Source organism: Schistocerca nitens, unplaced genomic scaffold (assembly GCF_023898315.1).
Source record: "Schistocerca nitens isolate TAMUIC-IGC-003100 unplaced genomic scaffold, iqSchNite1.1 HiC_scaffold_435, whole genome shotgun sequence".
Lineage (NCBI taxonomy): Eukaryota > Metazoa > Arthropoda > Insecta > Orthoptera > Acrididae > Schistocerca > Schistocerca nitens.
The window spans coordinates 53,386-79,031 of record NW_026045968.1 but is presented as its reverse complement, the minus strand read 5'-3'; the positions used below and the strand labels follow the sequence as shown (position 1 = coordinate 79,031).

At 42.5% G+C, this 25,646-nt stretch overlaps 1 protein-coding gene across 1 annotated transcript in view; it reads right to left on the bottom strand.

Moving 5' to 3' along the window:
* Positions 1-21,790, bottom strand: part of LOC126232125 (protein roadkill-like) — an 89,086-nt gene extending 67,296 nt beyond the window's left edge. Inside the window, exon 1 of the mRNA XM_049942434.1 lies at positions 21,718-21,790. The gene's annotated coding sequence lies outside the window, so the exon portion shown is untranslated. The remainder of the gene's footprint in view (positions 1-21,717) is intronic.
* Between the last annotated feature and the right edge of the window lie 3,856 nt (positions 21,791-25,646).

Genomic DNA, 25,646 nt, shown 5'->3' with positions numbered 1-25,646 from the left:
TTTCGGTGCTGTAGCCGAAATATAGCATTCACGTAAGGTTTAGATGGAACCATTAGATTTTGGTGTTATAGGAGACAAGTCGTTAAAAGTTATGTGCTACAAACGGCCTCGACTGAATTTATCCACAGGACGTGTGGCCTGTAATTGAAAAAGTGGCGTGCCAAAGCGTATCTTCGAAGCTTTTAGGCTTGCAGTTGAATGACCGCGACGAGAAAAATCGAGAAATTGCTGTCAAAGAGACGTTACCGACGATTGCGCCACCCACGCGGCATTCGCGAGCGGAACAGGTGTAAACAGATAATATTTTGAACAGAAATCTTATTGAGAACAGTGTTTTAGTTGGTACTAATGCCCTCTGTGATGATAACCGAAACAAACAGGACCCCTATACCGCCGGTAATTACGGAAGAATTACACTGGTTGCTTTTCAGGGATCGGATGCAGCAGACAACCATGCATTAAATACGAGGGAATTTTTATTCAGTCAAGACGTACTCCGAAGTATCCTACCTACTTCATCGGGAGTACTGTGTCAGAACTTCTCTTCTACACATAAAATAACGCCTGTTTTGGAAAGGTTCAATTCTAAGGGAATCAGTAATTTTCTTTCATTTCTGTTCTGCCACTTAGTACCAAGCTGAATAAATTCTAGATAATGAGCTAGGTAAAAGTTGTGAGCTGCATGTTGCTGCCTTCTGACATGACTAGAACAATGATAAAACTGTTTTGCTCTGAGGTTAAAACTGAGAACATACTGATAATTAGAATACTAGTCTGTACTTCGCCGCTCTTTATGTCGAATCTGACATTACTACCGGCAACAGTTTTAACTTTTTTTTTTTTTTTTTTTTTTTTTTTTTTTTTTTTTTTTGTGAACACAGCTTCCACACTTCAGACAGTAGAACGTGATACGTATCGTACAGGTAAGTACGTCACTGGATACGCGATATTCTGTGTCTGGGCGAGACTGGGAAGGCAACACGACTGCATTCAGCTTTAAAAATCATTTCGATAGGGCAGCGGCACATTTAGATTGCATGCATTAAGACAATTCCCAGCGTAACATCAAAGAAAAATAACTGAAAGATGACTGTCATTGTGAAAAATGAAAACAATAAATAATGAGCGTGTGGCACTGGTGGCTGGGAGACCCCTCGCGAGGCGGTTCGGCCGCCACTCCGCAAGTTCTTTAACGCCACTACGGCGACTTGCGAGTGAATGAGGACAAAATGACGAAGAAAGACACACAACACCCAGTCATCTCGAGGCAGAGAAAATACCTGACACCGCCGGTAATCGAACCCGGGACCCCGCGCGCAGGAACCGAGAACGCTACCGCAAGACCACGAGCCGCGGACAACACGAAAGTGAGATTGCGACATACGAAGTTACTTACTTAACAATACAACACTCACAACCACGTACGACATTACCAGTGCCATTGCGGACAATCTCTCTCTCTCTCTCTCTCTCTCTCTCTCTCACACACACACACACACGCCCACACACACACACGCCCTGCTGTAGGAAAGCAAATGTCCCAGAAGTGGCGGGGCAGCGGCTCTGACGTCACGTGACACCCCCCCGCCCTTCCCCTTTCGTAACGCCCGCAACGAACGCTGCACGCCGTGGCCTTTCGGTAGTGCTTCGTGTAAGTTTCGTATTATATTTTTTCCAAGAAGCGAGCACGGTCAGCGCTTCCTACTACAGAACGCTGCATTCCGAGTAAACAACTCCGTCCTCCACTTGGCTCTACGTCCGCTCAGCATTGCTGAGTAACGACACGGCTCAGATTGTAAGCCCCTGTCTTAATACCTCAGGCCCTACTTTGCAGTTTAACGCAAACAATACTTTGCGCAGTCCACCTTATTTCTGGACAGTACAGAAATTACCTGCACCACGCCATACGTGCAGACGGGATACGATCGTCAAGACTCGAGCAAATTATAGGTTCAGAATGTATCCTTACAAACACTTTACTGTCACTTCCAGCATTACAAGCGCTTTTAACTCTAAATCATCTCCGCTTGTATTTTCCAAAGTTATTTTCATATCAGTCTTACAGAGAAGCTTATATGTCTCAAGTTTTTAACGTAATTAATTCGTATGAGCTGCCCATTGAGAACATTTTATCGATTCCGTTGACTGTTGGCTGCCCTGGTATTTATCCGAGTGCTTGAATTTTTCTGTCTGCTCACTAGGGCTGCGCCAAGTACGATGGCTTGATCGGCTATTCTGCGGCAGCAGTTTTTGTAGCAATCTGCAGTTATTTTTAACAGTTCGTAATGCGCGGGCGTTACCAGGGCTGTGATTGGCTGATGCCGACAGACTGAGAAGTCGCCATACTCGGTTTGTATACTACCGGAGCACGGGTGCCACATTTAGTGGCTTTGTATCGAAACTTACGTGCAAAGAAAAAAATCCACCGAACACTCCGTTACCTGTGCGGTTTCTCACAATATAACAACGCAACATATCGGTATACACACGCCTGCAAGCTGCAGTAACTTCAGGGTCAAATACCAAGTTTGATTTCTGCCGCTTCAAATCAACTACAGTAAGGTCACCACACACAACTGTTGACGTCATGGTAGTTTTGTTTAGTCCTATCTGGAAAGTTTCGTTCGAGAAAAACTTCGTTAATAAAGCTTTGCAAGAACTTGTAAAAACTGCGCTATTCGTCATGTGAAGACTGGGTACTGCATCTAACTGTGAGAACGGACACGGCTACACCTGTTATTATAGTTTCTTCGAGGTTTCCTCAGTGACCTCTGCACATGTTGGGACAGTATTTGACTGCCGTGTCGGCTGCTCAGTCCTGACTGCACTGGACCGATGTAAGGGGTCGTGGGTTCTCTTCCGCTCAGAAATCCGTGCCTCGCCGTGGTGTGCAAGAATGCGGGGTGCGGGAGGCCCTGCAGTATCTGTTAGGGCCTAGGAATTTTTTTTTTGCATTTTTGGTTATCATTCACTATCGTTGTTGGTCTGAGTATTTTGCTGCCATTCGTTCTCACCCGACGATTAACTGCTGTTAAGATAAGCAAATAAAGATTTCATTAATAAAAAATTAAAAATCGGCTCCCTCATTCTCATTTCAAGAAAGAATTTCTCCCTAATTAATTTTGAGTCTCAAAGAAAAATATTCTGGAAGACCGCTAACCAAAAGAGATTACAAAGATGATAGTAATTCTCTTTTAGGCGCATTAGAAAGTAACCGACCACAGATACAATTTTTCATGTTTTAAGTCTACCTAGGCAGTAATAATAATTTGCATTTTGTTCTATGTAAAGAAGTAAAAAGAGTAATTTGTACAGGTGATAGGTATAAAGAAGTATTGGTGCAAATGGCTCTGAGCACTATGCGACTTAACTTCTGAGGTCATCAGTCGCCTATAACTTAGAACTAATTAAACCTAACTAACCTAAGGACATCACACACATTCATGCCCGAGGCAGGATTCGAACCTGCGACCGTGGCTGTCGCTCGGCTCCAGACTGTAGCGCCTAGAACCGCACGGCCACCACGGACGGCATAAAGAAGTATTCAATACTAATTTTCATAGTAGGGAAACATGAAGAGAAATAGCTGTTTCAACCTGATAAAAAAGACTAAAATTATATCTCTGACTTGGCAGAGTTAACATGTCCGCTTGGAATTGGAAAAATTTACCCGACGAAAGGAAGCAGGCATGAATGTCGAAGGGCGTATTTTCATAAATTATAAGTAGAACAATATTTGCAAACACTAGATTTGCCTAAGTATTCAGCAATTTAACCGTGAATAAACGAGAAGCGGAATCATTTATGAGTGGTAACAAAAATTCATTATATTATCAGTATAAGTCAAATATAGTAGAGGGCGAACTGTGCTCTACACAACGTTGCATCACTTACTGTGACGTTTCGTATGTTGTATTCGGAATTAGCACAAGGGAAGGAGCCACGATTTAATGACAATATAAGTAAACTGTCAGTAAGACGTGAATTACAGGTTAACGAACAGCAACACTGATAGCTCACTCTACATGTTAGAAAACAATGATATATAAATTTCTCAGCATTATTTTGCAAGAAGAATGAAGCCATCGGTGCAGTGGTTTTTCGTACGTGACTTTGCACATAATAAACTTCTAGACCTAATTTCAGAATTCAAACACTTGCACGCAACCTGTTAACGATACCTGGGTCTTTGTCCACGTATACACGTCAGTCAGACGCGAAACTGCGTTGGTTCCATGTAAGAACATAAGAGAAAGGAGAGCCACTTGCATGAATATCAAGTACTCAGAAGGAAACCCAGTTCTAAGCAAAGAAGGGAATGCAGAAAGGTAGAAGGAGTATATAGAAGGTATATACAAGGGCGATGTACTTGAGGACAATATTATAGAAATGGAAGAGGATGAAGATGAAATGGGAGATACGATACTGCCTGAAGAGTTTGACAGAGCACTGAAAGACCTGAGTCGAAATAAGGCCCCGGGAGTAGACAACATTCCATTGGAACTACTGACGGCCTTGGGAGAGCCAGTCCTGACAAAACTCTACCATATGGTGAGCAAGATGTATGAAACAGGCGAAATACCCTCAGACTTCAAGAAGAATATAATAATTCCAATCCCAAAGAAAGCAGGTGTTGACAGATGTGAAAATTACCGAACTATCAGTTTAATAAGTCACAGCTGCAAAATACTAACGCGAATTCTTTACAGACGAATGGAAAAACTAGTAGAAGCCAATCTCGGGGAAGATCAGTTTGGATTCCGCAGAAATGTTGGAACACGTGACGCAGTACTGACCTTACGACTTATCTTAGAAGAAAGATTAAGGAAAGGCAAACCTACGTTTCTAGCATTTGTAGACTTAGCGAAAGCTTTTGACAATGTTGACTGGAATACTCTCTTTCAAATTCTAATGGTGGCAGGGGTAAAATACAGGGAGCGAAAGGCTATTTACAATTTGTACAGAAACCAGATGGCAGTTATAAGAGTCGAGGGACACAAAAGGGAAGCGGTGGCTGGGAAGGGAGTGAGACAGGGGTGTAGCCTCTCTCTCATGCTATTCAATCTGTATATTGAACAAGCAGTAAAGGAAACAAAAGAAAAATTCGGAGTAGGTATTAAAATTCATGGAGAAGAAGTAAAAACTTTGAGGTTCGCCGATGACATTGTAATTCTGTCAGAGACAGCAAAGGACTTGGAAGAGCAGTTGAACGGAATGAACAGTGTCTTGAAAGGAGGATATAAGATGAACATCAACAAAAGCAAAACAAGGATAATGGAATGTAGTCAAATTAAGTCGGGTGATGCTGAGGGAATTAGATTAGGAAATGAGACATTTAAAGTAGTAAAGGAGTTTTGGTATTTAGGGAGTAAAATAACTGATGATGGTCGAAGTAGAGAGGATATAAAATGAAGACTGGCAATGGCAAGGAAATCGTTTCTGAAGAAGAGAAATTTTTTAACATCGAGTATTGATTTAAGTGTCAGGAAGTCGTTTCTCAAAGTATTTGTATGGAGTGTAGCCATGTATGGAAGTGAAACATCGACGGTAAATAGTTTGGACAAGAAGAGAATAGAAGCTTTCGAAATGTGGTGCTACAGAAGAATGCTGAAGATTAGATGGGTAGATCACATAACTAATGAGGAAGTATTGAATAGGATTGGGGAGAAGAGAAGTTTGTGGCACAACTTGACCAGAAGATGGGATCGGTTGGTAGGACATGTTCTGAGGCATCAAGGGATCACCAATTTAGTATTGGAGGGCAGCATGGAGGGTAAAAATCGTAGAGGGAGACCAAGAGATGAATACACTAAGCAGATTCAGAGGGATGTAGGCTGCAGTAGGTAGTGGGAGATGAAGAAGCTTGCACAGGATAGAGTAGCGTGGAGAGCTGCATCAAACCAGTCTCAGGACTGAAGACCACAACAACAACAACATCAGTCAGACACGAAACTGCGTTGGTTCCACGTAAGAACATAATTACATTGTGTACCACAAAGGAGTAACGCGGCTCCGATTCAAGGAGGCATATACTCACCATTTATGTACGTAATCGTAGTTTGCTTACGGAAATATTCCGGACAATAATTTACATAGTATTCATACTGGCATTAAAGTCAGTACATTGAGTGTCGGCACTGGGTGGTCAGGAGCTACCGAAGTGCTAGTACTTTCTGCGAAATAAATATTACGCGCAGCAGTGACTAATAGTAAGGGCACCGAAGTACATGGATTGTAAACATTATCGGGGGTGTTCTTGGCGGCAGATTATGTGTACAAATATTTTCTACGTCATTCAAAGAATTCGTAAATATAATTTGCTGAACCGATTTGGATAAAAATTTAAAAAAACATTTTTGTCATTATATAAAACCAGGAAGCGGATCTAAGGCGTAAGTTGAGTCGCTCATTGACATTACTGCCACAGAAAGGGAAGACGACGGACAGAAGGCGAAGTACAGAGCTACCACAAATCATTTGTTTCCAGAGTTCTAAATTTTCCGAAACATTACATGTACAAATATGGTTGGAGCACGAATATAACGGCAAACACAGTGAGTTTAAACTGTGCCTACCACCTGACATTACGAATGCAGCGCCTTGCCAAAATGCCGACAAAGCGAGAGCAGAGTTTTCGTGTATTGGAATTTGCGAAATATTTGATCAAATGTGGCAGCTGCAACCGCTGTGTGGGGGTGAGCGAAATTTTCGTAAGCAGTCCAAACGAATCAACAGCAGCCACAAGCCACGGATTCCAAATACCGGAGCAAAGTGTGTGGAAGGTAATGCGTCGGTGGTTATGGTTCGAACCATACCGTCTGCATCGCGTGCAACAATTGAAAGCCGCAACAGCAGACACACGGGCCGGAGGCGCCTTCAGATTTGCGCCACAAGGCGGGGAGGGAGCAGTCGAAGATGGACATTTCGCCTCCATGCCGATATTGAGAGACGTCACCACAAAGACGTCCGCAACGACTAAAAATAATCGAGCACCGGGTTTCGTTAACGTACGGTGGAAGATGTGGCGAATGTTCTGATTGCATAATAAATGCCCACAGTTGTGGAATTATGACACAGACTAGTTTTTCACTGGAACTTCGTAACTTTCCTGTAACTTTGTAAGGAGACTCGGGTGCTGCCAGTGTGTGTTTGCTGTTGCGGCCGTCACATCGAGCGCTCAGAACGTCGACGTGGACGGCAGATATACGCAATAAACAGACTCCGGATAGACACCTGTGCACGTTGACTTCAGCAGTTAAGGGCCGTGTCACATCACACACGTGTTGGCAGCGTTATCTCTTAGACTTGTTTTAATTCGTCCGTTGGCCTCTCTTGAAAACGGGAATTTTTTCAGTCGCTTGGTACCACTCATCGTTCCAGCGGTCTGCGATAAACAGCTTCTGTGACGGGAGCAAGTTCTTCCTCAAAATTTGTGCAGAATCTTGAAGGTACCTCACCCAGTGCAGATGCCTTTCCACTGTTTAGGGTTTTTAGGTGATTTCATGTTCCGCAACCACTTCACATCTGCCTTTATTTGGGCGTTAGTGCGAAAACAGATGAGTTGAAATGGTTCACATGGCTCTCAGCACTATGGGACTTAAGTTCTGAGGTCATCAGTCCCCTAGAACTTAGAACTACTTAAACCTAACTAACCTAAGGACATCGGACAGAGCCATGCCCGAGGCAGGACTCGAACCTGCGACCGTAGCGGTCGCGCGGTTCCAGACTGTAGCGCCTAGAAGCGCTCGGCCACCCCGGCCGGCAGATGATCTTCGACCGTGAAGGAACTACTTACACGTAACTAACCTAAGGACATCGGACAGAGCCATGCCCGAGGCAGGACTCGAACCTGCGACCGTAGCGGTCGCGCGGTTCCAGACTGTAGAGCCTAGAAGCGCTCGGCCACCCCGGCCGGCAGATGATCTTCGACCGTGAAGTAACTTCGGAAAACAGTATAAACGATTAATTCGTTATCAGAGATTCATATTTTACGAAGTACCGCGTGTACACATAGGATCCGTGCTTGAATAGAAGCATAAACCCACCAAGTTTACATTTTGCACACTACAAATCTTCTGTGAGGGACTTCTGACACGAAACACAAAAGCGGTAGTAAAGTTCGTTCCGCACCTCGCGTAGCAACACGCTGTCAGTGGCCAGCACAGAAACACTGAAGCCTTCTCTGAGCTCTGGCAGTGGGGGTGGGAAAACGCGGTCCCTTGATGGACCCCCTAAGGAGAAAGCCACTTTTCCATATAAATGCAAGGTTGCTTCGTCACTGAAGTTCAGCACGGAGGCGACATGTTCATCCTCCAGCGCTGCCTCCATTGTGGCGCGAATCTGAAGGCTACGGCCGCAACCTTCCGCTTTTAATTGTCGTGCGAAGTGTTACCGCCGACGCATGATCTTCGGAACACTTTGCTGCTGTATTTCGAGTTCGCGGCTTGTGCCTGCTGTTGACTTCTTTGGACTGCGTACAAAAATCTCGTTCACCCCCGTCCACGGTTGTAGCTGCCACATTTGTTCAAATATCTCGTGTATTCCAGCAAAGGAAAACTCTTCCGTCGCCTTGTCGACATTTAGTAAAGGCAGTGCATTCGTACGGTGGGGTGGTCGGTACAGTTTAAACTCGCTGAGTCTCAGTTTACATCCACCCATCAGTCGTATATGTAGTTGTCATACTTTGGAAATTTAGAATTCTGGAAACGAGTGAATCATTTATGGTAGTCCTGTATTTCGCCTTCTGTTTGTCGTCTTCCGTTTCCGTACCGGTGTGGTCACTAAGCGACTCAACTCATGATTTCGATCCACTTGCTAATTTTATGTACGGCCAAAAGTTCTCTTAACTATTAGACAGGTTGGCAATACTGTATTTACAAGTCCTTAGACTAATATAGATAATATTTGCACACATAACCTGCCTCCAAGGATGCACGTGACAATGCTATCAAAGTAATTCTGTGCGTCTCCAATTAATCACTGCAGCGCCTAATATTTCCATTCACAGAATGTACAGCACTTCTGTACTGACTGACCACACAGCGCCAAAACTACGTACTGAATTCAATGCTCGTACCTATACTGCGTACATTACCATCTGCCATCTTGCCGTAAGCAATCAACCATTACATACGTGAATGTATCGGAGCTATATTACTCCTTTCCAGAAAACTATTTATTAAGTACGTACATCCAACTCAACGCAATTTCGCTCCTGACTAACGTACTCTTAGACAAAGACGCAGGTATCATTAATAGGTAGCGTGTGTTTGAATTCTAAAATTAATGTCTAGAACTTCATTCAGTGCAAAGTAAGAAAAATAAATACACCAATGGCTTTACTCTTCCTGCAAAATAAAGCTCAGTACTTTATATATCTTAGTGTTTTATAGCACGTATGGTGACCTATCATTGTCGCTATTCATTAATTGTTGTTCACGTCCTACTGACACTTGAGTTTCCTTATAGTATAAGTGACGGATGGCTCCTTTCCTTATCTGAAATTTCGATTACAACATACGAAGTGCCACAGTAACTGATCCGAAGTTCTTTTAAGAGCAGATGGACCTCTACAATAGCGCAGACTTGTACACATTATATACATAATTTTCGTTACCAATCACGAATGATTCTGCCCCTCGTTTATTTATTCTTCACTGAAAACATACTGAATCTGTAGTTTAGTTCACTGTTAGCTTCCATCTAGAAGTGTGGTGTCCGAACACGAAGCTCCGAAGTACGAGTTTGCATGGAAAAATTTAATCTATAACTACTTCCACACTCACATACTGTGATTAAATGTGTTAATGTTCTTGTTCTTGAGTCGCTAGTAAATAAAGTAAATTCTTAAGAAAAGGTTTTGAAATTTAAATTCGCGGTTCAATGTACAACACAGGCGAATTTCCTACTGTAAAAAACATCACTGTAAAAATGCGTGAAACCACAAATTTTAAAGGTAGCATGACTTCGATGAATAGATACTTAAAAATATTGGATTCAAAGATGTACATACAAATGACGAAAGAAAGATTTTAATGGAACGTAGTGATATCGCTGCTTCAAGGGCACAGTTCTTAACACGTATTATTGAAGTAAGAAAATCAGGGAATAAGAACATTTTTTTTCTTCAACGAAACATTGGTAAACCAATATCACACAAGAAAAGCGTGTTGGAAAATGAGTGATGGTTCGGGTGGGTTTAAAGTACCAGTTAATAAAGGTGGACGAATAATTGTGCTTCACGCTGGTTCTGCTTCCGGATTCATTCCAGAAAGCAAATTAGTGTTCCGGGCAAAAAAGAGCAATTCAGGGGATTATCATTCCGAAATGAACTCAGAGACATTTAAATTGTGGTTCAGGAATCAGTTTCTCCCTTACTTGCCTGCAAACTCTGTGATTGTAATGGACAATGCGAGTTATCACTCCGCTGTTGACAAGACACCCACAACAAGTACAAAAAAAGCCGATATCATGTTGTGGCTTGCAAGTAAAAATATACCACATACTGCAAACCAAACTCGCGCCGAAATGTTGGAACTTGTAGCGCTCCATAAGCCTCGCACAAAACGTTTATGAAATCGATTGTATTGTTCAGGAACATGGACGTATAGTTTTGGGTTTGCCACCGAGTAATTGTCAATACAATCCGATAGAGTTAATTTGGGCACAAGTGAAAGGGTATGTCGCAGAACGAAAAGTGACGTTTAAAATTGCCGATACAGAAAGGCTTTTGCACGAAGCACTTAGACAGAATTACTCCTTCAGCGTGGGCTGAATGTGTTCGGCATGCACAAAGGCTACAGTAGGAGGACATGGAAAGGGAAATTGTGATTGACAATCTGCTTGAACGCATCGCCATCACTCTAAGACCTGATGATTCGGAACGCGACACTGACTACAGCGATGCAGATGACAATCGCCGCGATTGACAACAATGAAAGGTAAGGCACATACACAATAATACTCACGTTCCTTCTTGTTTTTGAGTCTTATTTAGACCAGACGCGTTTTTCTCTTTTGAAGCATCTTCAGTGGACAGTATTTTGTCTCCTCCATTGCTAAGTCACCTTTCGTAGTTTTGCGCTGCGGTAACACAATATTCAACGTTTGTGTCGGCTGATCAGTGTTTTAGCATATAAATACTGTTTGTGTGTGCCACACACAAAATTTATATTTGACATAGCTCAGAGCACTTCACTGGTAACTCCTAATGGTTTTGTAAGTCCAAAGTTTTGTTTAATGTATTTTGCCTACTTCCTTTTGATTGATTGAAGTGATTTAAAATAAAGCCAAACGCCAGGTGTAAACAAAGCTTTTATTACAGTCGCGGAAGACGGAATATTTCTCAATATTACATACGACACCTATCTGGTACTTAAACGAGATATTGTTATACAGTAAATTTTATACGAAATTTAGGTTATCTTGTCCAGATTTCATTCTCAACATTGTGGCAACTAAAATCGACCATACGGAAAGTATACGCTATTTTGTGCAATGATTTACTAAATTTAATGCTGCACATTAACTGCGTTGAACATTGAAACAAAATTAAGTCATTTATGGGGGGAAGGTATCAGTCAAGAAGATGTGTAAAAATCAAATTTTTGGGCCAAATAGTTTTTGTGAAATCGAATGATAAGCGTATCAAAGCAGTCGGAACACCGTGTGTCTGCACAGGCGAGCAGTGCAGTGATGACAAAATCGCGCACAGTGCGGAATGCGGGGAGCACGTGTCTGCAGCAGCGAAAGGCTTAATGCGGCCGTGGCGGCTTTACTTTTCGCTATACTATACTATGGCGCTGCTTCTGTTGGCGCGTGCGTCGTGTGCAACTGGCAACGCAGCAAACTCCCGCGTCTGGGCGGGCATGCGCGAGCCGCCAAGATAAAAGAATTCAACTATAGTTTCTCACGATGTTTGTTGTCGGGAATGTAGCGATAGAAAGAGGGCTTCAGTGCACTATTATTCCCACTAGATTGTTTCTAGAATCAACATGAATATTATACAGAAGGCCATTAGTAATCAATGTGTGTTGCCACTGCATTGGAAAGCACGTTTCGTCGTAACGTCAGCAGTAAAAAGTTCAACTCTATTATTTATTGTATTATTCAGAAGCCAAACTGATTGTTACCGATAACTCGCGCCGTAAGTATGCGCGGCGCTATTCTTCAGATCCATTTTGTTCCTTTTTAGACCACTCGGCCAATGAGCTAAAAAAAATTTGAAAGCACACGAAAAAGGGTAACTTAGTGAGACGCAATAAAACAGAGCAAACGAAACAAAACCGTGGACGGAACTGCCCCATCCGTACTGTAGACTTGGCCGCTGTTTCTATGTTTCGATACAGTGTATCGATACGTGGAACTGTTTCAGTATTTGGAAACGGCTGTGGTTCTGTGTTTCCAAACAGTGGTGCTTCATTCTGCCCTGTCTCTAACAACGGAACCAGATTCGATCTCGAGCCACACACAAAAACTGTATCGTTGTTTCAAAATAACGCTGTTTCCCTCCACTTAAGCGTGGAACGGACTAATTGTATAGAAACAGTGATGTTTCATTCCGCTCTGTGTCGGATGAGATTCGGGCACAGATACTGAAACACATATAGCATATCACTTCATGAAACTCTTGAAGAGTGTCTAAATCTTTTTCACGAACAACAGCATGAAGCTTAAGACTTCCCAAAATAAAACTTCGTTTCTAGCTGACTGCCCGATTCCGAAATGGCGTAATATCTACTTTATAAACAGTAACCAAACAATAAAGTAACGCACACTATTCACATTCAAAATAATAAATGTGTGAAAATCATTCAGTTAAATTACACATCTTTTATAACATACTCTTCTCTGTTCATGTACAGTAATGATATTGAAAAACGCAAGTAAGCCTACAATATCTTTAATAAAAAAGGCGCGGAGTGGCAGTTTTAAGACGTATATGTAAATCAGATGTAGGTATAACTGCAAGCAAGCCGCTTGATGTATCACTGGTGGTGTTCTGGTGAACGGGAAGGGCTGGGAAGCGAGGTGAATTTATATCGTAATGGTTCGAAACACCTTGAGGGACGAAAATTTTTCCCGTTATATATTCGAATTACGTGGCGTTATTTGTGAGTATAGTTAATGTGCCAATTCTCCACAATGATTTCCTTTGTGTGCATGGAAATTAGCTGGATGGGTATATTACCCGTACTAACGGAATGTGGGAATCCCAGAAGCGTATCCGTTTTGTCTGCAGTTTGCTCCCGCCTCCAGTTTCGTTCGTGGTGGTTCTACTGTCTTCAGCTAAGGCGTTATGAAGCACTGTGTGGGATTATTTTAAGAGGATGAATCCTGAGGAAACGTTCGGCAGTGTTGTCGTTTAATAGTTCGACCTCTTGCTTGAACAGACTTTTGGGACATTAGCATCCAACAGTCAATTTAAGTGAAACTCGGTCGAAACCAGTTTTTATGAATCTGGAAAGTGGCGAAGCCAGTTAAACTTCCACAGAAATTGTTCAGGAATCTGCCGATTCAGTTCTGGGTAGGTGTGGTACACAGAGATGGCTGGATTTGCAATAAGAGCAGTACCTTCATCCAAACGAGGCAAAATAGACGAATAGATGTTAAGACGTGTTGTTAAAGAATAGTTGAGAGTGAAGAGTTTAGAAAAGTGACTTATTTATAAATGAAAACTATTTACCCCCAGTAGAAAAACCGTCTCCAACAGTTTACTCTCTCAAGTGTTCGACAACACCCTGACACGAGTACGATGTGCAGTGCAAGCTACATCCTACATCTGCATTACGACTGATAGGTGGACATCTGTGAACAATGAGAATTATATTGCAGTGACTGCTCACTTCATTAATGAAAACTGCAATCTTACGTCATATTTGATATCTAGTTTTAAATTCCATAACAAACATACAGCTAAAAACCATTCCAGTGAAGTACAAAATGTGATACCAGCTTTGGGTATTACCAATAAAATTATAGCTTGCACTACAGATAATACATCTAATTTGGTGGAGGCAGTGATGTGCAAATGGTGGCATGTACCTTGTTTTGCACATACACTGAATTTAACTGTGGAAGTAAGCCTTGAACCAATTACTGAGACAAGAGCAAAAGTGAAGTCAATAACGGAATTTTTCAAAAGAAGTCCTCAAGCATTTGAGAAATTACACAATATTCGGAAGGAAATGGGGGTCCCTATTTTAACGACGAAACAACATTGCCCTACGACATGGAATTCCTTGTATGAAACGTTTTTGAAAATCAAATAGCCTTTACACCCTCGGCATCTTCAGTGCGGATTTACAAACAAAACTGTCCAACGGTCAGGTATTGAAAAATCTTGTGAAATACTATTTCCTTTAGTGCAAGTCACAACAGAAATTAGCAGCGAAAGAAATGTAACCTTGCCAAAAGTTGTCTTATTAAGCAAAGGTTTACAAAGTCACTGTCTGAGACTTAAAAACTCAGATTAGAGCAACGAGGCCATTAATACAGTAAGTGCTAAACTTTAGGATGGAATCTGCACCTGCCTGTACGAATTATTTAAATCTTAGTCTGGATTTTATACTTCAAGGAAACATACCAATAGTCTGGATTTTATACTTCAAGGAAACATACCAATCTCTGCATTTCAGTTACCTTGAAATGTTTTAACATGTTTTCCAGTTCTATCAGGTTACATATTATGAGCTGTACCCAGCTGACTAATGTTTGATGAAAAACTGCCATATTTGACCATTGCGTTATATGCTCCAGTCTCTTATGGCAATTTTTTGATCTGTGTGAATCAGTCACTTTGCAGGCCTGCTCTGTGAGACAAACAATGGTAAATTTAACTGTAAGAAAAGAGTGAGTGGGACACTCATAAATGTTATTTCAGTGCCTCGCTTCCCAGAACGCTATCTCAATACATTACATCTCATGATATGCCTTTTCAAGAGCCCATACAGATTTTCACTCATAAAACTATCAAGATTAGGAGCTACAATACAGGGAAGCGAGTTTGGGAAAATCTGCTATGTCAAACATACCGACTCTGTCCTCAGCCAGTTGGAAAGCATAAAAGTCACACGACACAAAAGCAGCGCATTTGCTGCAGGAAATAAACTGTCAAGACACCTAAGTGAAAGTTTCATACTTTCTGCGATTTAATTAGCACTCTGACATCTCATTTGTGTTTATACGGAAATATTTATACAGTAGACATTCAAGATGACAATGTCAGGTCTACACGACTACAAAACGCACACTGTTTCGAAACTGCGTATCGAAACATTACATTGTGTTTTATTTGTTTCGAAACAGGTACGTGTTTCAGTTCGCCCACCTCTACTGTACTCGCCTGGGACGTGGGGACTCCCCCGGGGTGCCGTGCTCACGTGTCAGGGGCGTGCAGGGCTGGCTGGCTGCACCGACGCCTCTTCGTGCAAAGGCCGCGCGCGTCTTGATCAAAATTAAATGGCTCTGAGCACTGTAGGACTTAACAGCTTAGGTCATCAGTCCCCTAGAACTACTTAAACCTAACTAACCTAAGGATATCACACGCATCCATGCCCAAGGCAAGATTCGAACCTGCGACCGTAGCGGTCACGCGGTTCCAGAGTGAAGCGCCCAGAAGCGCACGGCCACACCTGCCGGCGTGCCTTTACACTAGGGACGAACGGTGGCCACTAGTGAGAAATAGTGCCGATTCCAACTTATTTCGACCCATGACATCAAAATGGACATAGAACATTCTTCGAAATCTAACATGTGTAAAATACGTGCCACAGCAAGATTTCTTGTTACTATAACATTGCGTTTCTTTGGCTCCAGTAACTTACAACGATACTGTAACCTGTCGGGCTAGCCTAGACCTCGGGCTATGCAACAGATGACTTTTCCACCACAGCATACATTACAAAAAATATGGCAGCTATGAGAATATCACTGCGTTCTGTTGTGTCCGTAAGTGTGTGTGACGTCACACAGCACATCATTACGCCACGAGTCAATGTCGAAGTCCGGTATCGGTAGCTGCGACCTACTCCAGTTCAGCCGCCTGTACTGAAGATACGGGTATATACAGGACGTACCGAGAGTTGGTGCTCTAACAGAAGTGAAACACACGACGGAAGTCAGACAACTGTAGATTCCTTTTAACTGACTGACTACTAAGTGGTTTATGACCTAACGGGCCACATAGGCGACAGCGAAATTTTCGCCAATCGCTTTTTTCTTCGACAGAGGCGGCTGGTCGGAAGTAAAATGCACCTACTCGCCGATGTCCACTGTGGTCTAATTATCGTATGGCAACGCAACTTGGTAGATATGCTAACGCGTTAATGCGGGAAATACGGAAGCGTCCGATCCCGCCCGTCTGCTTTGACCCATGACGTCACAAATATGGCGGAAACAAAAACAAACACACACACTTTCCACAAGAAGCCTAATGACACTAACGAGACAAGCGCGGGAAATGGGGTTTTGGGTGGGGGGGAGGGCGCAAACTAAATATAAACAAATTTAGACGCCTTGCGTAGCTACAAGTGAAGACAGCCATGCATGAATCCCCACCCACCTCCCCAGGGGTCGTAACCCCTGCAACCCACAGAAGATAAAGATGCTTCAGTAGCTGATTAGTGTTTTTTGTCTTTAAAAAAAAATCTCACGGGATAGAACGAACAGATCAGAAAGATAAATATAATAAACTAAAACAGAAATTGGAGGAAACAGATAATTAAAATAAGTAATAAGCGTTTTTAAATTAAAAAAAAATCTCACGAGATAGAACGAACAGATCAGAAAAGTAAATAAAATAAGATAAAACAGAACTGGAGACAGCCACACTCAAACCAAACTCCGCGCCGTCATGACGTCACACACGACAACACCCTTACGTCACGGGTTAAAGCCGATTCGTGTGGGGGACCCCCCCCCCCCCCCCCCCCGCCACAGCCACGCGTCAGGGCGCTGCCTCGCCACCGTCTCCACCTGAGTGGCGGCTACTGCCGGCCCAAGTACCGTGTCAAGCACCGCACTGAGGAAATGTACGCAGCTGTCACACACTTTGCCCGTGGACAAAACACCTAAAGAATTAAAAGCACCAAGAAACACTGTACACACTCGTAAGACGTAAGTGATCTTAGTGCCCTATTACGGATAATCGATGTGTGACTCAAAGCGTAACTGGCGGCCTTTTTATGAAACTGTTTTTCTGCTGCGGCTACTGTTCATCCGTCAACATTTCCCCACACTTCGACACGACTCATCTCCCTACACACGAGACGTTTTGGAGAGGTCTTTAATACGGTGTGCATCAATTGCGTTGCATATTTTCTGATAGACCAGTATAAATACGAAAACCACCACACAAACTTCAACGTCAAAAGAGTGAAAGCAATTTGGAGCACCGATATCGGGGTAATTATTATTCACAGAATTCGTGCGACTTTTATCAAATCATCCTGTACGTGCGACAGGGAAGAAAACTTAACTTCGAGAACAGGTACACCAACACATCGATTGTCCAAATTAAAAATTATATAGTTGTGGTACTGAAATTTGCGTTTTATGGCGATGTCCGCTCTAACTGATACACATTTTCAGCACTGCGTCAAATGGTTCAAATGGCTCTGAGCACTATGGGACTCAACTGCTGAGGTCATGAGTCCCCTAGAACTTAGAACTAGTTAAACCTAACTAACCTAAGGACATCACAAACATCCATGCCCGAGGCAGGATTCGAACCTGCGACCGTAGCGGTCTTGCGGTTCCAGACTGCAGCGCCGTTAACCGCACGGCCACTTCGGCCGGCGCACTGCGTCAGTAAGACGTTAGTGCCAGCCCGTAATTCGATAACAGACTTAACATCGATAATGGGTAAGGCTTCATTAACAGTAAGTGGCTAAACGAAGTATTTGCTATAGGTTTCAGTAAAATATAATTAGCAAATCTCTCTACAAATTCTGACGTGATTCACTCCTCTGACGGAAAGTGACAGCAGAAATCTACCTCCACGTTCGATACTATTGCACTGGAAATGAGAAATTAAATCTCTACCCTACCGTCGTCAATAGGCTGCACACAAAAATTTACACTGCACTTTAAATCGTGTCATTTGAACCTCAAGTACAGAAGTTGGCGACAGTTTCACAATCGGTAACATTCATTCTTTCGTCACTTGCGATGCGCCAAGCACGACAAGCCACGCAGAACACGAGGCACTTATGCAGTTTAGCAGGTACGGAAAAAATTTTTCATTTTTTTCCAAAATTTGATTACGAATACGATATTTATTTTCGCCCCAGTCAATTATTTACATCAAAAAAATTGTTTTAAATTTTTTAAAATTTTTTTTTTAGTTTTCAATATTTTGTCGATTACAGTATACGTTCATTTTAACGGAACGGTAGGTACGTATTTTTACTAATTAGCCACAATCAAACGCCAGTGCAAAATTAACAAACTTTTAATAAACTCCCCCCACTGTATATTTACACATCTGTAGCGTAGCCCACTTGAGGTTAGGTTGGGAGTTTTTTTTTTGGAATGCGGCCGCGGCAGCGGCCGCCTATGATTCGAAAATATTGAACTGGTGATCATTCACCATATAACATCCATTTTCATTTAATGAGTTGATGATGAGAATATGATGCTCATAATTGTAAACGAAAATAAGTAGAAATAAAAACAAAACGGATTAGTTTACAGCTTCGGGATACGCTAAGCAAAGGTTTAAACTAAGAAAAGGTTTAAACTGAAACAAGTGAACTGGCAGTCTGTCGTGTCGAATTCGTTGCTTTGAACACGATTTGCTAGTCGACAATATACTGAAAGGTTCATTTGAATATGGCAAATAGATTTCCAAATCTTACGGAATTTCGCCTCAAAAATTTATTCGAAATATCGGCCACTAATAGGGAGGCGATTAAGTGGGCCCAACAACACGGATTGTTGAAAAGTGTGATGATTTGTGATGGCAAGTGCGTGGGATACAACGAAATGCGATTAGAAAACAATAATTCTATGGATGGTGTCATCTGGCGTTGTTCTGCAGGTCGAGTTTGTAGGAAACAAGCATCAATTCGAAAATTTTCATTCTTTTCAGGAAGCCATATTGAAGTTTCCAAGATCTTGCAACTGATGTATCTGTGGGCTTATGATATAGATAAGCAGGACTTTTTACAGAGGGAGTTGGAAATCGGAAGTGCCCATACGATTGTTGATTGGAAACAATTTTGTAGGGACATTTGTCACGAATATTTTTTGCTCAATCCGATCCTTCTGGGAGGCAGAGGTCATATTGTGGAGATCGACGAAAGTTGTTTTGTTCGTCCAAAGTACGAACGTGGTCATCGCGTTAGAGAACAATGGGTTTTTGGTGGTTTCGATGTGGAAACAAAGGAAAGTTTCATGGTGACTGTAGACAGACGGGATGCTGGCACTTTGTTGCCTATTTTGCAACAGTTCGTGCTCCCTGGTACTACTGTTGTCTCGGATTTGTGGGCAGCATACAACACAGTGGGTAATCTGGGATATCAGCATTTGACTGTAAACCATTCGATTAATTTCGTTGACTCCCTTACTCACGCTACAACCAATCACGTAGAATCTGTTTGGCAGAAAGCCAAGGAAAAAAACAAACGCAGGTTCGGTACCCACCGTACTATGCTAGATAACTATTTGGCAGAATTTTTGTGGCGTCAGCGTTTTCAAAAGGATGCATTTCATAACTTGGTTGAGCACGTTCGTTTAGTGTATCCCGAAGCAGCACAGTGATTACGTTTTATTTTTATTTTGCTAAATTTAGTTAAAAGTTTGTTAATTTTGCACTGGCGTTTGATTGTGGCTAATTAGTAAAAATACGTACCTACCGTTCCGTTAAAATGAACGTATACTGTAATCGACAAAATATTGAAAAATAAATAAAAAAAACTTTTAAAAAATTTAAAACAATTTTTTGATGTAAATAATTGACTGGGGCGTATCACATTTGACTATAATCGATGAAATTTTGGAAAAAAATGAAAAATTTTTTCCGTACCTGCTAAACTGCATAAGTGCCGAACACGACGCGTCTCAAAGAGATCGCCGATGCGCTGCTTTGTCGGCACACCGTGCTCTCTTATCAGACAAATATTAACACGAGAACGGACAGAACGCGCTGCAGCGTCGCGTAGTGCAGAAAAATTGTGGTGTGTTATCGCTTCCCTTTCATTAGTAATCTCAAACTAGGAGACGTGACGTCACAGAACGATAAACAACAATATGAAAGGTTTACTTCAAGAGGCACAAACATTAGGATAAATTCTCAAGAATTCGCCAACTACCAATCAAATCTTCGCCTCAGTCTAACCAGAATATTAGACAAAGCAACAGATCGCTCGCGCATCGCAACCTCAACTCCAGAGAATCGTGAAAGTAGTGAAATGAACGCGAGTGCTGCGTTTCATAGCCAGAAGCACGTCGGCATGGCGCCACGTGTTGTGATCCACGAGTGGATTACACAGTATTCGGAATGCCCATGCACAAAACAACTTCCGACGTCTGATTACTTTCCAGACGATTTAACGTGTGTAATACTTGATGTTAAGCCTGTAGGCGAGAAACAGTTTACGGACGGTTTGAAATTATTCTTATCGTGTTTTCGAAGTCGCCAAAACAAAAGCAAGTTTTTCGCACGGCTAAACGTGTGACGTCATAACTGTACGACTATGTTAATTTTGCCGACACTTTGTATGGTGTGTGTGGACACTGTCTGCAAACATAAACTAAAACGTTAAGTCTGATGCGGAAGGTGACCGCATCAGCGGCGAATATGTGCTACTTCACGTACATGTGTGTGTGTGTGTGGGGGGGGGGGGGGTTACCGAAAAATATCTTGGGGGGGGGGGGTTACCGAAAAATATCTTAAGCGTTTTAAATGTCGTTCGGAGTTTATTGCAAATCGCTAACTGCCGTCATTCTGGAAGACTGGCTGAATAACGTCCGCGTATTTGAGCGCCATGAAATACGTCACCTCGAGACACGCCAAGTTACCGTCATAGTTTTCTTACTGTGTGAAACCCGTAATGTCAGATTATATCTCTGAATGAGTACGGTAGGACAACATTTTAGATGTTTAAAGTCGGCAAAAGTAAGCGAAATATTGAAAAACAAATTTTTGTCATCCCTGCAAACCGCTAGATAGGCAACCTGTAGCCGACCTCCAGTTCCAGGCTGGCGGTCCAGTGTGACAGACAACCACGGCTGCTGGAACCTGTGGCAGAAGACGCCGTGTCGCCATAGAACTCACCCAGTCACAAGTGCCGAGTTTGATGGTTTTCGGAAACTTGCGTCCTACGAACATAATCAAGAACGCGAGGTTTTCATATTAAATACCTTTGGTACGAGAATTCTGGAGAAATCTACACTGCCATCGAAATACTAGCCGACTGAATGTGGCGGTATTTTCCATCCGTTCTACCTTATTCTTGCTCAAGTTATCACCGGTTAAAAGGCTCGAGCAAGGCGATAAATAACGAGCAATAAATTACTGAACACTCAAACCGGTAATTTAACACCCTGATCGCGACCCCTTTGTCCGTAGCCATTGTGATTTTTAAAAGTAAGAGAATATATTAGACAAGAGCAGTTCCTTGACGTTGCCCTTATTGATTTACGCGACAAACCACACAAAAGCGTGCAGAACATCGGCAGCTTCCAGAAATTCCAGTAGCCTGCTGGCCGCCTTACCTTTCTCGGGTCTCACGCTCCTGTCCTCTCGGCCGCTCCCTCAACAGTCAACTGTGAACTGGGCCGCACAGACAGCCGGGGCGCGCGGCTGCCCCCACCCGGCTCTGACGTCACGGGGCGGCGTTGCCAGCTCGGCCCGCGGCAGGCGAGGGAGGCTGCGGCTGCGGCACGGCGGGCGAGGCGTCGACGTCGGTGTCGGCACGGCCGGGCAGCCTGCGTCCCATCCACGCCACAGGCCGTTCATCTTGTCCCGCGCTATACAGCTGGTAACACACACTCCCTCCTACATGTGGCTCCCAAAACCTGATTTCGTAAACCGATTAGCAAATACCGCTTCCTGTGAACGCAAAGATGAAAGAAAACGCTGTATTTTGGTCACGGGTTGAGGACGGGTGTGAACAGATGATTTTCCGTCGCGATTCGTCTCGATCATTTGCTACCCCGGAAGTGAAGGACGGATGTAACAAGTTGTCGTTAAAGAACGTTAAAGTGCTATCAATGTTCAATTGTATTCATAGTTACACATTAGCTATTCACCGTTGTGTGACAAATTTGTAGTAGATGCAACCGAAGGGTGGCGTTAAGTTCCTATCGAACCAAACTGCTGAGCTCGTCGGTCCCTAAGCTTACACACTACTTAATCCAACTTAACACTAAGTTACGCCAAGGACGACACACACACCCATGCCCGTGGCAGGACTCGAACCTCCGACGGGGGTAGGCGCGCAGATGCAGCCGACACAATGTCTTCAGACTGTTAGGGACAACAGTTAGAAGCAGCCGTCAGTTGCAACACAGGGTTCGGCAGGCTCGCTTTAGTGCCCTCCATTGTCTGTTGTTTGCTGCATGTGAGGGAAACTCGTGCCCGTTAATACGAGGAGAAGAAAGTGTTCTTCCTTTAAAACCATGAAAGGAGAGTTCCCTGTCGAAGTAAACCACGACTATACGAAGGTACAATGTACGCTGTCGTTCAGTATTTTTCAGTGAACATGGGGGACATGTCGACAAAACGCAACACATAAAGAAAAAGAAGCGACTGATCGCCGTTTCTGCGAGAATTTCTAGCAGCACAACTTTCTTTTTAAGTACGGATAAACTACAAACAGAGGAAGACTTTGGCGTATCAAGTTGAAAATGTTAGCGGTGGAAAAGTTGTGTGCTTGTAGGTGACGCCAAGGAAAACTTACGGCCACTTATGTGACACGTTTTGACAGTCGAAATGACGCACAGCCAAGAGAAGTAGCGTTCTTTGTGTTGACCTATAACAATGAAGACATGAGACGTGCAAAGAAACAATGCTTCACGGTGCCATTAAAGGAAACTATAGTTGAATTCTTTTATCTTGGCGGCTCGCGCATGCCCGCCCAGACGCTGGAGATTGCTGCGTTGCCAGTTGCACACGACTCACGCCCAAGAGAAGCAGCGCCATAGTATAGCATAGTTCGCAAGCTTACGTGTAGGGGGGAGCGCGCAGTTCATGAAGTAAAGCCACCACGGCCGCATTAACCCTTTCGCTGCTACAAAGACGTGCTCCCTGCATTCCGCTCTGTGGGCGATTTTGTCACTGCACTGCTCGCCTGTGCAGACACATTGTGTTCCGACTGCTTTGACACTCTTTATCATTCGATTCCACAAAAACTATTTGGCTCAAAAATTAGATTTTTACCTATCTTCTTGACTGATACCTTCCCCCCATAAATGACCTAATTTTGTTTCGATGTTCAACGCAGTTATTATGCAGCATTAAATATAGTAAACCTTTGCTCGAAATTTTGAAGAGTTTGCAGAGGTAAAAGTCCATAGAGTATGCTTTCCGTATGGTCGATTTTAGTTGCCACAATGTTGAGAATAAAATGTGGACAAGATACTTATATATTTCATTTAATTTAAGTACCACATAAGTGTCGTATGTAATATTGAGAAATATTCCACCTTTCGCGACCGTAACAAAAGTTTTACTTACACTGGGCACGTTTGGCTTTATTTTAAAGCACTTCAATCAGTCAAAAGGAAGTAGACAAAATACATTAAACAAAACTGTGGACTTACAAAAACATTAGGACTTGAATATACCGTCTGTCAGTGAAGTGCTCAGAGCTATGTCAAATATAATTTTGTGTGTGACACACACAAACAGCATTTATTTGCTAAAACACTGATGAGCCAAAACAAACGTTGAATATTGTGCTACCGCAGCACAAAACTACGAAAGGTTACTTGGCAATGGAGGACACAAAATACAGTCCTCTTATGATGCTTCAAAAGAGAGAAACGCGTCTGGTCTAAATAAGTCGCTTATTACAGTTGCAGAAGAGGGATATATTTCAATACCATTGGTAAAACTGCGACTGTGGAACAAAAACAAGAAATAGAACATGAATACCATTGTGTATGTGCCATACCTTTCACCGATGGAAGTGCTTTAAAATAAAGCCAAACGCGCCGTGTATATATGAAACTTTTATTACAGTCGCGAAAGACGGAATATTTCTCAATATTACATACGACACCTATGTGGTACTTAAATTAAATGAGATATTGCTATACAGTAAATATTATATGAAATTTAGGTATCTTGTTCACATTTCATTCTCAACATTGTGGCAACTAAAATCGACCATACGGAAAGTATACGCTATGGACTTTTACCTCTGCAAACTCTTCAAATTTTCGTGCAATGGTTTACTACATTTAATGCTGCACATCAAAACAAAATTAAGTCATTTATGGGGGGAAGGTATCAGGCAAGAAGACGTGTAAAAATCAATTTTTTTGGCCAAATAGTTTTTGTGAAATCGAATGATAAGTGTGTCAAAGCAGTGGGAACATCGTGTGTCTGCACAGGCGAGAAGTGCGGTGATGACAAAATCGCGCACAGCACGGAATGCGGGGAGCACGTGTCTGCAGCAGCGAAAAAGTTAATGAAGAGGCAAAGCACTAGAAATTTCATTCAAACGAATAAAATTCGTGAAGTAAGGCACTCCAATATTGTTTTTAAATAAAGAAAATATTAAGCACCATTCAAGGTTTGAACTCATAACCTTTCACTAGGCAGCCCAACACCATAACCGTTACGCTACCTCAGCTCATCGAACAGCGTAACTACATAAGGACTCTAACACCTCACGCAACTACTTATGAACACTGTTGGTATGACTATGAATTACTCACGCTTCGTCGAAGTACAATAGGAAATAAACAATTACCGCTGTTCTTTATTGCGAAAAAGCAGTTCGTGAGATTGAAACAAACACCTTTCCTTGCTAGCGCCTGAATGAGGAGTCATATTGCTTGTTTGGTTTAATTAATTAATAGAATATGAAGCAATTGGTATAAAGAATGCTTTTTCCAAACTTTCTGTAAAAGAAAGTCTGCTATCAAGACTTGCTTTTGTTCTATTACTTTATTTATGACTGAACGTTTCTAAAACTGAAGACACTCATCCGTGCTCTGCACTGCTGTCGAGATCTGGCAACATCGTTCTCTGTTCATTGGCTGACTGTGTTTTGTGACGTCAGATGCGCAGAACGAACCTAAACTCGGCCGCCAAGATATATGACGCGCACTTTAACGGACATTTTTTAATCTGTAATTACATAGCCTGAAAAAGTACTTTGGTTTTTCTTTTATCCGTTAGTCGTTTTTCATTTCGTTCTTTGTAGAGTCTTTTTCTGTGGGACAGTTTGACGTATCAAACTGAAATTTATGTCACATACTGCAAATAGAGGAACAGAAACGTATCGCTGCGGAAGAAGTCCTGTTTGGCTTCCATACCACAAAACACAATTGTTCTTTCCGTTCAATGGACAGCACCACTGTTCTCGTCAGAGGGCTGTTTGAGAAGAAATTTGAATGTTCTAAGAGAAAGTAGGAGTCGATTTTAGTGAACGTTTTAAAAATGCTAAGTGTGTGTCTGTCATGTTGGATGC